This window comes from Dromiciops gliroides, chromosome 1, assembly GCF_019393635.1.
Source record: "Dromiciops gliroides isolate mDroGli1 chromosome 1, mDroGli1.pri, whole genome shotgun sequence".
In the NCBI taxonomy this organism is placed as follows: domain Eukaryota; kingdom Metazoa; phylum Chordata; class Mammalia; order Microbiotheria; family Microbiotheriidae; genus Dromiciops; species Dromiciops gliroides.
The window spans coordinates 5,222,015-5,238,704 of NC_057861.1; the positions used below are offsets into that span (position 1 = coordinate 5,222,015).

A 16,690-nucleotide genomic window follows, 5' to 3' on the forward strand; every position below is an offset into this window, starting at 1 on the left:
TTTTCAAGGAGGGATAGGTGGGAAAGAGAGAAAATCAGTTTTTGTTTGTTTGAAAAGAAGGAAGAAGTGAGGAAAAGATACATTGTGTAACTAAAACAACTCCAAGCTGTTACGTCCAAACAAGTCATTTAAAAATATTTTTATTGATGCCTTTTGTTTTTACATTCCTTCAGACAAATGATTAATGATGAAAACGGGATGTGGGTGGAAAAGAGGGCCTAGACACAGACTATAATAATTTCCTATAGATGTCTAGCTGATGTCAATCAATCACCCTCCAAAAGAGTCCGAAAGGATCTGAAAAGTGCCTTTTTGACTTATTTGCCTGGAAGAAAGAGAAGACATCCGTGGGCCCTGCCACTTTAGGATGTAAACTGATTCGCCAGATCCTCCACAGGAGAACAGTGGGTGATTATGAGAAGCTGAGCCCCAAACACTTGAGGTGATTGATCAACAAGCATTTATTAAGTGCTTCCTGGATGCCGGGCATTTGCTTTATGCTGGGCATGCAAGTACAAAGAAGGAAATGATCCCTACTGGTAGTGAGCCCACCTCCCACTAGGGGCATAGAACATAGTCAGTGATGAGTCTCTAGGGTGTTCATTAAATAGGGAATAATGAACAGAGGGAAGACGCTAGACTTCAGAGGGGTTGGGGAAGTGCTTAATAAGTGCTCTGTTTGTATCTACCTGACCGGGAGTTGGCTGGTTATACTTCATCGGGAGTAAGATGTTGGTTTGGGGCACCGCCATTGAAGAAGGGTATCGGTGACCAGCACAGTGGGAGGCCTTGACCGTGTGTTGGATGTGAGCTTCTTGGAGATGTTTCATGGGAGCAGGTCCGATGGTGGGCCAAACTTCCTGACATATAGAGCTGCCCCTTGGGGAATGGGCTGCCCCAGGTGGAGGTGGGCTGGCTCCCTGCCCTGGAAGGTCTCCAAGTAGAGGCTGGACTGGGTGTTCTAGTGGGGATTCCTTTTGTGCGTGGGTCTCTGCTGACTCTCTCATTCTGTGGGCAGCATAGAGTAGGAGAGAAGATACCCAACAGGGCCTGGCCCCACCACTGACTGACTGTGGGACCTTGGGCAGGTAATGTCTCCTCTTTAGCCCTCGGTTTCTCGAGTAGGCCAGTTTGTTGGGAAGTAAAGAACTGTGAGCAGAGCAGAGATGTGGAGCTACCCCACTTGACCCTGCAATGGGATTAAAGAGCTCAGGATCCCATTTCCTATTTAGTAACTAGATTTCTTTGTGCCAGGCACTCTGCTGGGGGCTGGGAGGGCAAAGACAAACCTGAAAGAGGTCCTGCCCTCAGGGAGCGTACAGTCTATGGGGAGACAGCATGGGCGTGGATTGGAGACACAATCAAAAGGTAAATTTCTTTTAGGGCTAAAACACTAACAGTTGTGGGGTTCAGGAAAGACTTCATGCAAAAGGGGACGCTGCAGCCTGGGAAGTGTGAGGAAGGAGTGCCTGGTGGCCGTGGAGGGCAGCCAGGCAAAGGGCCCAGAGGAGGGACTTGGAGTGTGGTGGGAGGAAGAGGAAGACAACCAGTTGGGTCGGGCCCTAGTAGAGTACAGTCGGGAAAGGGGGTGATTTATAAAAGTAAAGCTGGGCTTTAGAAATGCCGGACAGGAGTTTCTTTTTGGTCCCAGATGGCCTAGGGAGCCTTTGGATTTGAACAAGGGGGGAATGACCTGATCAGACAGAAACTTCAGGAAAATGACTTTGGTCGCTAAGCAGGCAGACTGAATTGAAGTGGAGAGAGCCAGGAGTTGGGTTCAGGTGGCTGGTGATGGGAAGGGGAAGGGGGTTGAATGAGGCAGATGTTGCAGTGGAGGAAACACTGAGATTTGGAGGCTCGGAGGGTGCCCTCGGCCTCAGATGGATGGAGAGACTTGCCCATGGTCAGACAACCAGGCAGAGACAGGGTTTGACCTTGGGTTGTCTTGAACCCAAGGCCAAGACTCTCCATTATACATAATTTTTCTTTTCCTTGATGCCATCCCTATTTTCCCAGTTCCTTCTCCTCTTTAGTCCAGACATGGTGGGGCCTTGGAGCTTGAAGCTGTGGATTCCTTCATTTTCATAACTCTCGTAAATTGTTCGGGGGCGTTGCTTCTGCCTGCCATTTGGTGCCCATCCCGGCCGTCAGAGGTGATAGAACAGAACAGTTCCTGGTTGCAGGGGCGGTGGGAAGGTGGGGGAGCTCTGCCCAGCCATCCAGAACAGGACTCTCCTCTTTGTGTGCGACGAGCATGAGTCCCAGGGACTCAAAGCACTCTTCTTTGGCACTCCTTGTGATGCCACAGGCTCTGAAGGCTGAGGAGGGGGGATCCCTGTAGGGTTCAAGAGAAAGGCCCCAAGAGCAGATTTCTCTGCTCATGACCCCTTGATTAGCTGTGTGAGCTGGGGGGGGCAGGGGAGGGGCTTCCTTTCCTCACATGCTCAGTGGGAAGGGTCAGGCCTCCGATCTTTCCATTCCTAAGACTGGGAAGACTCCTTGAAGCTGTGCATTGTTGGTAGAAGTGATGCCACTTCAGGAATCTAGGAATCTTGGGCAGCAAGATAAAGTGGAGAGATAGCAGAAACCCCCTTTCCCTTCCAGAGACCTGGGTCCCCTCCAGCATCTAGTAAAGTACCAGTGACTGTGACCCTCAGTAAGCTTTCATTGACTGAACAAATACAAATAATGACAGTTGTTCTAAACAAATATCTCCTAGGGAAATTGGGTGGTGAATCCAGGCTTTGGGTTTGGGCTCCAAACTGGAGACCTGCGTTTTTGTTTTTGTTTTGTTTTATTTTTTTTAGTGAGGCAATTGGGGTTAAGTGACTTGCTCAGGGTCACACAGCTAGTAAGCGTTAAGTGTCTAAGGCTGGATTTGAACTCAGGTCCTCCTGACTCCAGGGCCGGTGCTCTATCCACTGCGCCACCTAGCTGCCCCCTGAGACCTGTGTTTTTAATCTTGCCTTGGTCACTAACTAGCTGTGTGGCCTTGGGTAGGTCCCTTCTCTTCAGAACCACAATTTCCTTCATAAACTTGCAACACCTCCAACACTGGCTCCTTGTGAGGAAAGTGCTTTGTAAGCCGCCGAGCCCTGCATAGATGGGGGTAGTTCATTTATATTGTGACAAGGTGAAATCCCAGTTATGCACGTGCTCTGGGGTTTTCCTCTCTGGCGTCCCTACTGAAGACTAAGGGACTGGTAAGTAAAGGCCTAGAAAAGGGGAATGTTAACGAGATGCTATGGATGACATTGACGTGGCATCGAGGGGCAAAGGATTCAGAAGGGAATGGAGGGAAGGAGGCTCCTCACCTCCCACCCAGCCTGGGCTTGGAAGAGCTGTGACTCCCAGAGATGACAGAGCCTGAGGAGCTGGAGGTGCCAGGGCCTTGGATTGGAAAGCCAGGCTGAAAAAGAAGGCTGGTGCCAATGGGGGCGGTAAAGCAGGACTCTCGTATTTCTTTTCTTTTTTTTTTTGCAGGGCAATGAGGGTTGAGTGACTTGCCCAGGGTCACACAACTAGTAAGTGTCAAGTGTCTGAAGCCGGATTTGAACTCAGGTCCTCCTGAATCCAGGTCCAGTGCTTTATCCACTGTGCCACCTAGCTGCCCCCTGGTATTTCTTTCAATAGACTTGCATTGATATCTTTTCTTTTTACATGGTTTAGATTTTCCTCTGTAGCCCTCCCCTTGCCCCTGCCAGAGAGCCATCCTTTATAACCTGTACTTCTTTAAAAAAAGAACAAGTAGAAGAAAAAGCATATTCAGTGAAAACAGTCAGGAAATAGTTTGACATTGTATGCTTCCTCCCTCCCCCCAACAAGGATTTATTAAGTGTGCCTGGCACTGAGCTAGGCTCTGTGGATTCAGACACAAAGGGGGAAATACTCCCTCCTAGGGGAGAGTTTGCATTCTGATGGAGGGTGGGGTGAGGGTGGAACTGGGGCATAGAAAAATATACACAGCGTCAGTGTGAGAATTCTTTCCTTAGAATGTTGCTTCTTTTTCATCCAGAATCATGCGTTGAGTGGTACAGGTCACTGGGGCTTCACTAGATGGTAGAGAGAGGGGCACAGAGAGATGGTTGCTGTTCCCTAGCCATGTATAACCAAATATAAAATACACAGGGCAACCACTAGCCAGGTGGGTTGAGTGTATACAATAGGAGTCCATGTATTTTGATATTGGGAGAAGAATCCCTTTTAGAAAAATGAACCAAGAAGAAAACCAATGGGTGACTTTCCTGGTTCAGACACATCTGGAACAGCTGTTGCCTCCCCCTCCTGAAGTGAAAGAAAGGGCTATCCATTACTGTAAGATTTAGGGAGGTACAGAGTGTGACCAGGGCATTAAGAGCGAGGGCCATCCGATCCGAATGAGGCGCACAAATTGGTCCTGCAATAGAGAGAATTCTGGTCGGGAGAGAAGGTTTTCTTTTTTCTTTTTTTTTTCCCCTTGTAAGAGAAAACAAAGAGTCTAACCTCGGTAATAAATCTGTTTTATGGTTCACATGAGCAAGGGTGGAGGAACCCCCTTTGTGTTATCTTTTTTATCCAGAAATGGGAGGCTGCGTGATATACGGCCTGGGAGCCTCGGATATTAACCTAATGATCCTCAGATGGATTAGACTTCCAGAATTTCTTTTAGCTCGACAGTCAGCCTGGCTGGAGAAATCACTACCTTCTGGAGGCTTTATTACTTCTGCTAATGTGTTAAGGCTTTGTGGAGAGTCTCGATTGTGGCAGAACTGTGGTGGAATGATGCCCTCGGACTATGAGCTCTCAGGGTAATGATGCACGTTCTGGAATCGTTTATTTGACCCCAGAAGGGGGATACGATGGTTTCACCTCTTCCGCTATCCCCAGTCTAGCTGTCTCTCTCCTTTGTGATAGCCAGACTTGGTCCTGCTGGCGCCTTCTTGCTGTTGATTCTCTCCAGGTTCTCCTGTATTAATCTTGTTTGTATAGAGATCTTTGCATGTCGTCTCCTCCATTGGACTTTGAGCTCCGGCTTCTGACTTTCTTTGTATACACGGTGCTTTGTGTTGTGACTGGCACATAGAAGGTGTTTAGTAAATGTTTATTGACTGACGGGGTTCTGTGGGTATTCAGGGGGTGCTCACACTTCTGCTGGGAGGGAGGGCTTGCCAGGCCCTTTGTAGGGCTGCCCATCCACCCTTGGTGTCCAGCTGGCACTCAGTTCTCACCTGTGGCTCCAAGAAGCTCTAGCATGAGCAGCGGTCATACCCTGGTAAGCCATCTTGGCACACAGGCTAAACTAGGTTGAGGGTAAGAGATGGGAGGGGGTGGGGTGTCTGCCTAAGCGTGAAAACTTTCCCTGGTGGAATGGGTGGATGAGAACAGTTTGTTCCAAGCAGGTGTGAAGGTGGCTGAAGCAGGTGTGGAAGGCTTAGAGCTTGGTTAGACATGGATGACTCCTGGGCCATTGCCACTTGTGCTGACTTTTGTCCTGCCACTGGACTTGGTGACTCAGGAAGAGAGAGAGGCTGCAGACTTTGCCCAGCTCTGCCTCCTTTCAGTCCAGTTCACGTACGAGTCAGGGCACCACTGGTGTCATGGGCCCTCTTAGAAGACAGAGGCTAGATGACACAAGTCATTGACCAACTAACTGACTGCAGAAATACTTGTGGTTTCCTACTGCCATCCATTTGCCTATTGGTCTATAATTCTGATCATGACTCCTTGTTCAAAAACCTTCTGCAGTTCCCTGTTTTGTAGCTGATGAATCAAGGAATGAAAAGCACTTATTAAGTACTTATGTGCAAAACTGCCGGGCTCCAACCAGGAAATGAAGACAGGGAGGCCTCGGTCTAAAGGAGTTTACATTTTAATAGGAAGAGGGTTCAGCCACAAGGCAGAAAAAATATAAATGTGTGAGTGTGACATTCAGGGCTCTCAGGCCCATTCCCCATAGTCTGATGCCAACTTAACTTTTCTCCATAGATTTGATCATCCATCTGCCTCTTCCAGTTAAACTGGGCCATTGGCTGTTCCTTGACCCTGCCCATTCCCCAGAGCTGGAATGCATTCTCACCTCATCTCTGCCTGATGAAATCCTTCTGTCCCTTCAGGGCTCAGCTCCTCCCCCACTCAGAGTCTTCTCTTTTCTCTTTCTCTCTCTCTCCTCTGGTTTCCCAAAAACGCCTTGACAGTATCTCTTCTTTATTCTGATCTGCCTTATATTCAGATTATTTTTGTAGGTCTTTCTCCTCCCCCTCCCCATGCTCCCGGGAATATCCCCAGCTCAGTTCAGTAAACCTGTATTAAAGGTGCTAGCGGCTAGTGATACCGAGGTTGGAGCTTGCCCTGCCTGTGGGGAGACAGATCGCATATGTGTGTGTGTCTGTGGCTATCTAGACGGGTAGACACATCTACACACTGTGTAGGCACATAGCTGTGTAAGTCAATATCCCTTGGGCTGACGCTTGGAATCAGGGACATCATATTTTCTGGAGGGACCGGCCTGAGCGGAGGGAGCCCCGAGAGCTTTCGAGGAGGACGTGTTAGAAGCCACAGGATGGGGGTCAGGTTGTGCTCACCCTTCAGAAAGAAGGTGTTAAGCTTGGCAAGAGTCCAGGGGCAGGAAATAAGGTAGAGAAGGAAGGTTGGGCCCAGATTGGGGAGAACCTGCCAAACCTAGCACCTTGTAGATAGCGAGCCCTTGATAAGTGTTCCTGGAGTTGGATTGACTCTTGACTTGGCCACATCCAACCTTTTCCCAAGGCCCAGTGTGGATACCGCCACCTCCTCAGGGAGCTCCCCAGCTGGAAGTGATTTCTCCCTTCTCCAAGCTGCTCACTCATATGGCACTTATCATGTTGGAGAAGGAATTCTCTTCAGGTACGGCCGGACGAGCCGCCTCCCAGTCTCTTTCAAGTCCGACACCCGGTGGACTCTCTGACCTGGCACAGTATTGATGGTTCGAGGATGTCATTAACACTTTCACTGGCCATGTCCTGCTGTCGGTTGATATTTTCATGTAAAGTGCTGTCCCGCCACACCTCCCCCAGCAATAGAAACAGGGAATTCTTCAAAAAAGAAAAGTGAGCAATAATGCCACATTAAATCACTTTGGGGTTCTACCTCACACCTATCAGATTGGCAGAGATGACAAAAAGAGAAAGACAATGGGTGGTGGGCATGTGGGAGGACAGGAACACTAATGCATTGTCGGTAGAGCTGTGAATTACTCCAGCCATTCTGAAAAGTAGTTCAGAACTATACCCAAAAAGTCGCTAAGCTGTGCATACACTGACACAGAAATATTATTTCTAGGCATATCCCTCAAAGAGATAAAACATACAGGGAAAGTTCCCTCTGTATAAAAATACTCATAGCAACACTTTTTGTTGTAGCAAAGAACTGGAGACCAAGGAGGTTCCCATTAACTGGAAAATGACTGAACAAATTATGGTATATGATTCTAGTTGAATATTAGTGTCCTGTGAGAAGTGATAGAAAGGTCAGATTCAGAGAAACTTGAGAAGATTTGTATGAACGGAGGTGGAGAGAGGTGAGTGGAACCAAGGGAATAAGGTAAACAGTATTGTAAAGGAAAACAAAAACAACCCTTCGAATTGATCAGTGCAGGAAACAACTGGGAGGCCAGAGCGGGGCTGGGTGAGGTCTGCTGTGCATCTCCTGTGAGAGAGATGGAGGAGCAGAACAAGGGGAACATTTTCTCATACATAGGCAGGGAGTAGATTTCTTTGGTGTGTCTATGCTCTCACTTGTTCCCACCGACGGATTTATTATTTGTTTTTTTTGAGGGACAAGACTTTGGGGTAGAAAGGGAGGCTCTTGATTGTGATGCCAGAACAAAACCCAGAAAAAGCCCAGCAGAGATGAGAGAGAGGCTCAGGGGGCAAGACGGATCCCGGAGACAGCTTTGGGTTCAACAGGTCGAATGGAGTCTATACTTCTACAAACTGATCTTGATGTGACGATGATATTTATGGTTCTGGATACTGTCCTCTTTATTCTTTGTATTTGAAAATGTGGATATTTGTTCAGTTCGGAGTAGCAAGAAATTTAAATTAAAATAAACAAACAGCTGCATGCTTGTTTGAACCCAGAGACAGACATTTCTGCTTCTCTCTGTTGTTTCATCTTCATGTCCTGCTTCTGACATGTCGGGGCTGGGGGGAAGTTGCAGAGAAAGAGCCCACCTGCATTGGTAGGGGGAGTTTCCTCCCCTGGAGTTCCCTTTATCAAGGAAGTCACAGGTCAAGGGCCAGTGCCAAACCCATCCTATTGTATTGGAGCCAGTATTCTAGCCTGTGAGAACCTTTTGGATCCTGATTGTTTTCCCGTGTGACCTCGGAGAATTTGACCTGACCCCTTAAAACCCGAGGATTCAGAGTTTTGGGAAGTGATGTGGATGGGTGAAGGAAGTTGAAATTTGGCTTCAGAGCAGCTGGCTTCCAGGACTGGCTGGACCTTTCCTGGCCTTGGGGATTTTGGTCAAGTCACTTCTCCAGTGAGTAACATTAGGTCGTTGGAGTCTTGAAGAATGATTCTCTCAGGTTCTTTCTCAGGTTTCAGAGGAAGGTGGCCAGCTTCTCCCTGCCTGGGGGATGTTCCCACATTTCAGTCACCTCAAAACTCCATCCCTTAGGGTATTTGGTCAGATGGATATTTTATGGCTGAAAAAGCAGCCCCAGTTTGCAAGGGTCAGGATTTACTAGCCTCCCCAAGGGCTGCCCAAGAAAAGCTAAAACATTTGGGAACGTGGCAACGCCAACAGCCCTTTTTTTTTTTGGCCTGAGTTGGTTGTAGAAATGAGACTATAAAATCAGTGCCTTTGCTAGGAAGATTCTACTGTATTCTTTTTTTTTTTTTTTAGTGAGACAATTGGGGTTTAAGTGACTTGCCCAGGGTCACACAGCTAGTAAGTGTCAAGTGTCTGAGGCCGGATTTGAACTCAGGTCCTCCTGACTCCAGGGCCGGTGCTCTATCCACTGGGCCACCTAGATGCCCCGATTCTACTGTATTCTAAAAAAAAAAATCAAAACAAATCAGATGTTTTCTTTTTATGTATCTTATGAATCCTTATTAACATTTTGGCTTGTTTATTTCAGCAAATGGCTATTCAACTCCTGCTGTGGCCCAGCCAGCTGTATAAATAATAAAAGCCGAATGCTCAGGGTTGGGAACAGTCTGAATAAATAATAATCTAGCTTTTCATTCCCTAAGAGTTTATTAAGAACCGGGCTCTTAATCAATGCAGCAGCAGAGAGGATTTTGTCTGTCTTCTCTTTATCAGGATCAAGGGAGGCATAAAACAGTGCAATGTATTCCATCCAGGAGAACCAACACCATAGAGCGTGGCCTGGATAGAGTCTGAGTGGAAGAAGAGTTCACTTTAGGTAGGGAGGAGTTCCTGTTTGTGGGTGTTGTAGGGCCAAGTTCATCAAACCCTCTGCGAGGTCTCCTCAGTGAGATCTTTGACCACTCAAAAGAGATCCACGTAACCATCTGCATGGGAAACACCAAATGGATGAAGAATGCTTTGTATGTTGTCTATGAAGAGCCTATTGGTTTGGTTATCAGGGTTGGAAGAGATCTCAGAGATAGCTGATCCAGCCCCTACTTGAACGAGGATTCCTTCCTTCCACGTCCTTCTACAAATAGGGAGGGATCCAGTCTTGGCTGAAAGATCTCTTGGAACAGAAACCTACCTGCTTCATATGTGTAGAATGGAAGACAAGGAAAAAAGTGGGAGGGATTTGCATTTCTAAGCTTGTGCGATGCTTTCAACAGTCAGAAAAGCCGAGTTCAAAACTCACATTTAGTAACTGTCAACAACGGTTTTGCTAGCAGAGCTCTGAGCTGCTAAGTCTCAATGCTCTTTCTTCATCTGCTGACATTGTTGACCACCCCTTCCTTGTAGACCTCATCTCTTTCTTCCCTTGGCTGCTCTGACATTTCTCTCCCTTCATTCTTTCCTATTTGTGTCTCTAGTGCTGTACTTAATACTTCATTCGTTCATTTGTCTGTTTGACTTTCTGACCATTCCTTTTCCACCTCCTCTGTTATGTCCTTCTCCTCTTCACTACACTGGGGGTGTCTCCCAAGGCTTTGTTCTGAGTCCTTTCTACACTGTGCTGATGGTCATCCCATCAGTTTCCATGGGTTCACTGTTTCAAATCTACATATCTAGTCCTAATTGCTTTCCTAGATACCAGACTCTTGTTACCACCTGCCCTCTGGTCATCTCCGTCCTGATAACCTGCACATGTCTCCATTTCGATATGCCCAAAGCAGACCCACCTCGCCCAGCCTGGCTTTTCTCTACATTGACCTATTTCTGTTATGGACGCCATTACCTTCTTAAGCTTCCCATTCAAACCCTTAGACTCCCGTAGCTAGTTGGCTGTCAGTGTGCTTGCCCTCTTGAAATTATTTTGTATCTACTTTATATTGACCTAACTGTGTGTCTCTCCAGGGAGAATGTGAGTTTGGGAAGTATGGTATCCTAGATTGAGAACAAAAAGGGATGTCCAACCCCTATGTTTTTTGAGAGGGGGAAACTGACGTCCTCAGAGGTTAAATTACGTACCCAGGGTCAGTGGCCAAACTCAAAAAAGACTGAGCATGTGTATATTGGCTTAGAAAACCACAAATTAACATTATCTATGTCATATAGTATTTTTATGCGCTTTGTTAAACATTTTCCAATTATGATGCTGAATCTGGCTCAGGCTGCACTGGAAGGGCTGCACGTAGCTGGCAACATGGATGCTTCTGCCCAAGAACACAGAGGTAGTAAGTAGTAGAACCAGGCTTGAACCCAGACTGAAGGCAGTCATTCCCATGTTGTGTTTAGGGGATCCAGTCTGTCACAAACATTTCTTCTTAGGATGTCAAGCAACTAATTGCCAGAGAAATGGTTGTCCAGAGGGCAGCTAGGTGGCAGAGCACTGGCCCTGGGTTCAGGAGGATCTGAGTTCAAATCTGACCTCAGACATTTAACACTGACTAGCTGTGTGACCCTGGGCAAGTCACTTAGCCCTCATAGCCCTGCCAAAAAACCAAATAAATAAAAACGAAATGGTTGTCCAGTATGCATTCTGCCTTGCTGTTGAAGACCCAATCTGTTGGTTTGGATGCCTTTCCAAGGCACTTCTAGATGATTCTAACTCATTCTCTCTAGCTGCACTTCTTCTGTTAGTGTTGCAAACCCAGAAAAGAGCTAGAAGGGAAAACAAGTCAGTGTTGCGACAAAGGAGCAACATATTAACCAGTAACCCTTGAGGACTCTCAGGATGGGATGAAGGTGTAGCAAGTCACAGAGAGCCAAACAATGTGAAAATAATGAGCCTGGGAGCCATTATGTCTGCAGCATCATTGAAATGGTCTCGTGCCTTCTGGTGATTTGGCATATAGGCGTTTGATCTCGATTTGACCTTTAGTGGCCTATGATATTAAGGCCTTTTGATCTACTCTACCTATGAGTTTGAGCCTTGAACATTCTGCTTTTTCACCAGGTTCTCAGACTCGGAAACCAGCATACTGCTGCCCTCCTCACAAGAGTGGCGGTCCTTGAGGTTAGCCTCTGCATAGAGGTGGAGGAGGGGAGAGCTTACTGTGATTTGTTTGTTACTTACTTAGCAGTTGTGGCTCCTGCTTGGTCTGTTGGTAGGGAATCCCCTGGGGGTGGGCACGGGGCGCAGCGTGCCTCTAGCTCCAATTAGCCATGTGCCCCCCTCTGACTCTAAGGTAGCCAGAGATTCTGAGCAGGAAACTGTTTCCATGTTGTCTCTTTGTGCCCAACACTTCTACCTTGCACACAGTAAGAGCCTCCCCCTCAATGAGAGACTTTTTTTTTTTATGTGGGGCAATGAGGGTTAAGTGACTTGCCCAGGGTCACACAGCTAGTAAGTGTCAAGTGTCTGAGGCCAGATTTGAACTCAGGACCTTCTGAATCCAGGGCTGGTGCTCTATTCACTGCGCCACCTAGCTGCCCTGAGAGACTTTTTTTTTTTTTTTTTTTTGGCAGGGCAATGGGGGTTAAGTGACTTGCCCAGGGTCACACAGCTAGTGTCAAGTGTCTGAGGCCGGATTTGAACTCAGGTACTCCTGAATCCAGGGCCGGTGCTTTACCCACTGGGCCACCTAGCTGCCCCTCTGAGAGACTTTTAATAAGCCATGATCCAGCCTCTACTCAAAAGCCTCATCCATGGAGGAGCACACTGACTCCCAGGTGTCCATTCTACATTGGATAACTCCACTTGCTTTCCCCCCTTCCATCCTATACTGCCTCTTTGTCCCTTGTTCCTTGGTCCTACCTCTACTTTGCTCCCACTGCCCCATGACTGCCCTGCAGATTGTTAGAGAGCTGTCTGCTCCCTCCCCCCACATTCTTCTCTAGGCTAAACACCAGGTCCTTCATTCAGCCTGTCCTCCTGTGGCATGATGACATCAGAAGGAGAGTGCAGGTGACCCTTAGGCCCCACTGACTGAGAGAGGGAGAAGGAGTTCCTTTGTGGAGGGTTTGTGGGAGAACATGCACCACATGGGTCTTGCGCCCTACTAGGGTCTGTCTCCCCTGATGGCCTGTGAGCTCCATGAGTGTAATGAGGATTTGTCTTTGTGCCCTCGGCATCTAACACAAGGCCTAGTACATGATGGGTGCTTAATAAATGCTGAGCGATTGATTGACTCTATGGTTGGGAGCCACCACTGCAGGCTGAGAAGGGAATGGGGGCCTCTGAAAGTTTTTGGCCCGGGATTTGAAGGATCCGTCTGTTTCTGTGGGGAGAGGGTTCTGTGATCCGGTTACTCCATTAGGAACAACTAGAGAAGGGAGAGACCAGAGACAGACTGACCATTCCAGGGGGCCTGTCAGAGTTGTCCAGATGAGGGGTGATGTGGTGGCAAAGGGAGCAGGAATAGACAGCAGCAAGAAGAGATGTTTCAGAGGAAAGACCAGGCACGTTGGAGGTTTTGAACCCGACTGGGAGAACCCTGGCGCAGTCAGTGGAATTAAAGGAGTTAGGGAGGGGACAAGTTTCTTGGGGGGTGGGGAATGGATGATGAGAATAATTTGGAATGTGAAGTGCTGGTTGGACATCTCTGCAAAACTCTCTGCTCTCTAGCAGGCCTTTGGAAATGTGAGGATGGAATTGTGGGAGGAGGGCAGGAAATGGATTTGAGGGTCGTCCACATGGAATTGATTGGTACAGTTCAGGAACTGAGATGGGGCCAAAGCCAGAGTGTTAACGAATGGCCATTCATCTTTAGGAGGATCTTGGAGATCGGAGGAGAACCGTAACATGCATGTGTTGGAAACCAGGGGAGGAAAGGGCATTGGGAAGGAGGGGCAGGTGGGCAAGTTTGGGAGGAGAACCACTAAGGCCTCCTATCTAAGCTGGAGAAAGTTCTTGGAGTAGAATCAGAGGGTGGGAAGTCAGATGGTGAAGGGCCAAGGAGAGCGGGCAGGTGGGGAGCGAGGGGAGGCAGCCGGCATGGACTACACTTTGGACAAGTGTCAGGAAAGGGGAGGAGGAAGCACTGCTTGAGGGCCCGGCAGGCTCTGGGAAGGCTCTATCTGTTTTATCCCAGCTGTGCTGCTGGGCATTGTAAACAGACTTCCATCCTGGCCATCCCAGTAAAGCCTTGAGCGGTTCCCAGTGAACTGTGCTTTACCACTTGGGACCCCCACTAAAATATATTTAACGCTGTATTTCTTTCAGCTTATTCCTGGTTGCTGACATTGGCTGATAATTTATTAGGGGGTTAATGTTTTTCAGCATTCTCTCTGATCTCTGTTCTCTGTCCTTTTCTTCATTAGTTCCCAGATATGGAATTTCAGAGGCTGAGCCCATGTGGGGGAGTTTATCAGGTTCTGTTCAAGGATACCTTTTGATGAAGGGCAGTTGGCGGGGAAACAAGGAGTCCCCACTCTCCAGTGTGGTGGCTGCAGGAATGTTGGCAGCACGTCCGAGAATAGGACTCAGAAGTTGGAGGCTGGTCCCAAGGCTCTGGAGGACCTTGGGGCAGTCTGATGCCTCAGTGTGCTGTGGATGTGATTGTGAATCATCAGAAGCTCTGCCAGGGAAGGGTACACTCTGGGAGGGCCTCATTTAGGGGCCTAGCCATGGATTATGGGTCCAGCCGGGCTTGTGCCTAAAAGGGGATGATCAGATAGTAATTCGGTTTGGGGCTCACGTCTTAGGGAAATATTACTAAAGCCTGCAAACGTTGTGATGGCTATTGATGGAGGGAGGCTCCACACTGGAATCCTCCTCTGGCATTTTTTTGTAGTTTGAAGAAGTAAAAGTAATTGATCTGTTTGCTCATCTGTAAAGTGGGGGATCATAATTACAGTATCACAGAGTTGGAAGGAAAGGCCTTTCTAAATCTTACAGCCCATAAGAATCGTGAATGACAATGAGGCAGTGTGGGGTATCTGTCAGAGGCCAGGTGTGTGCACATGCACACACACACATGCATGCACACACACATACACACATAGGCACAGACACACACACATTCATTCTGACCCAACAACCTTGCCATCTGCAAGACTTTGTACCTTTCTTGTAACATTGCTGAGCTGTTTCCTCATCTCTCTGTAAAATGAGGGAATTCTCCGACAACATGACTTCCCTTCCAGCTTTAAATCTGTGGTCCTTGAGCTGCATTTAGCATGTTAACATGTAGAGCATCAAGTGGTGATCCAGAAGCCATTTTTGTTGGTCCCTTTATGAAGTTGGCCCTAATTAAATTCAGCAAACGTTTGTTGAGCACCTACTATGTGCAAGGCACTCTGCTGGGTGATGGGTCCCCACTTGCCTGAGACAGCTAGCTGGAAGTAACCATTCAAGAATTGGAGAATGTGTCCCAAGCTCCCATGGACTTTTGAAATTTTTTGGGGGGGAGGGGGCAGGGCAGTGAAGGTTAAGTGACTTGCCCAGGGTCACACAGCTAGTAAGTGTCATGTGTCTGAGGCCGGATTTGAACTGAAGTCTTCCTGAATCTGGGCTGATGCTTTATCCACTGCACCACCTGCTTTTGAAATTTTTTGGAATTAGCAGCTGCCCAGCAGCTCTATCTATGTCAGCTGTTTGTCAGAGCAAGAGATCTGGATTTCAGGCCATGAATTCTGGAAATTTGTAACTATGACTACGTTCCACACTAAATATTCTAGGCCTTTAAGAGCCAGCGATACTGGGAAAATACTTAGTGTTCAGGTGGTGACCTTAGAAGTTGAATCAAGGTTAGTGGTGGTTTCTAGGGAGATGACTTATTATAAGCTGTACCTTTCAAAGGTGGAAAGCCTCCCCATTTGCTTTTAAAGGCTTCCATATTTGGCAAATGAAAAATGTTTCATAAACAAAGGGAAAGAATGATGGTTTGGGAAATCATTGTAATTTACCAAGTGTGGAAAGGGAAAAACCAAACTCATAGCTAATTTTATCCTGATTCCGTTTAATCTGTGCTCTTGTAGTTCCTTTCATACTTGCAGAGATATGGGATTTCCATGATTTTAGTGCAGTCATCTCCTCCATTTTTGATTCCATGACCCCTCCCCCAGAAAAAGAAAATCCTTTGAACAAATATGAACATTCAAACAAAACATTCCCATATTGACCATAAATGAAGTACGTCTAATTCTGATAATTCAGCCTGCTGTGTCTTTTTCAGGAGGTTGAGTCTGTATTACTGGCTCTCTGAAATTGTGGTCAATCATTTCATTGATTAATGTACCTTAAGTCTTACAAAATTGTTCTTTTTTACATCGGCCTCTTGGTTCTGCTCGCCTCACTCTGCATCAGTTCACACAAGTCTTCCCATTTCCCCAAAGACCTCTGAAGAAGAGCTTCTCTGAAACCCCCTCCTCAATTCTCTATAGTATGGTAGGATTTCCTTACACTCCTGTGCTTTATCTGTTTAGCCATTTCCCAATTGATGGGCACCTTGCCTTCAGTTTCCAATTCTGTGCAACCTTAAAAAAAGCAAATATGAATATTTTGGTGCACTTCTACCCTCTGTGCCTCCACTTCCTCTACTATAGAATGGGGATGATAACAGCCCCTACTGACCAGGAAAGTTGTGAAGATCCAACGAGACAATATTTATACAAAAGGTCATAGCACAGGGCCTGGTGCCACCAGGTGCTTAGTAAGTGCTTATTCTCTTCCCACACTCTCCCTCCCCAAATATGTCCTTGACACTTACTAGCTGTGTGACCCTGGGCAAGTCACTTAACCCTCATTGCCCCGCCAGAAAAAAACAAACAACCAACAAAAACCCAACCAAACAAAACCCTCTAGCCTCATCCTCGAAGAACGTTTCGTTAATAGCAGCTATTGCACCTTTGGTGCGTGGTTGGTTGTTGTTTTTCATGTTCTAAGAGGACTGAAATGGCATCCCTGTGTTGGGGTCGAGGTATGGCATGTCTGATCAGGAGGCTTTTTCTCTTTCCCTGATAGGCAGTACAGAAACTCATGCCAGGAGCAATTGAGAGATTTTGAACTTGAATGAGAGGTAGTTCACAGAGTGGAATGGGACCAGTGAGGCCATCGAGTTCAAGCAGTCCATGAGGGAGATTCCCCTGGACAGCATTTTTGCCCTGTGACCTTGGAGTAAAGAGGCCAGAGTAGGGGGAGGCCCCTCCCTGCCTCCAGAATCGGCTCTTTCCATGCCTGGAGAGCTCTCTCGA

General features: G+C 47.4%; 1 protein-coding gene across 3 annotated transcripts in view; it reads left to right on the plus strand.

Annotated features, from left to right (window-relative positions):
• GNB1L (G protein subunit beta 1 like) overlaps positions 1 to 16,690 on the plus strand; it is a 159,125-nt gene that overhangs the window by 17,470 nt on the left and 124,965 nt on the right. Inside the window, exon 2 of one of the 3 annotated variants that reach the window (XM_043975345.1) lies at positions 1,255 to 1,368. The exons of the other annotated variants lie outside the window; for them this stretch is intronic. The gene's annotated coding sequence lies outside the window, so the exon portion shown is untranslated. The remainder of the gene's footprint in view (positions 1 to 1,254; positions 1,369 to 16,690) is intronic. 3 annotated transcript variants of the gene reach the window in all.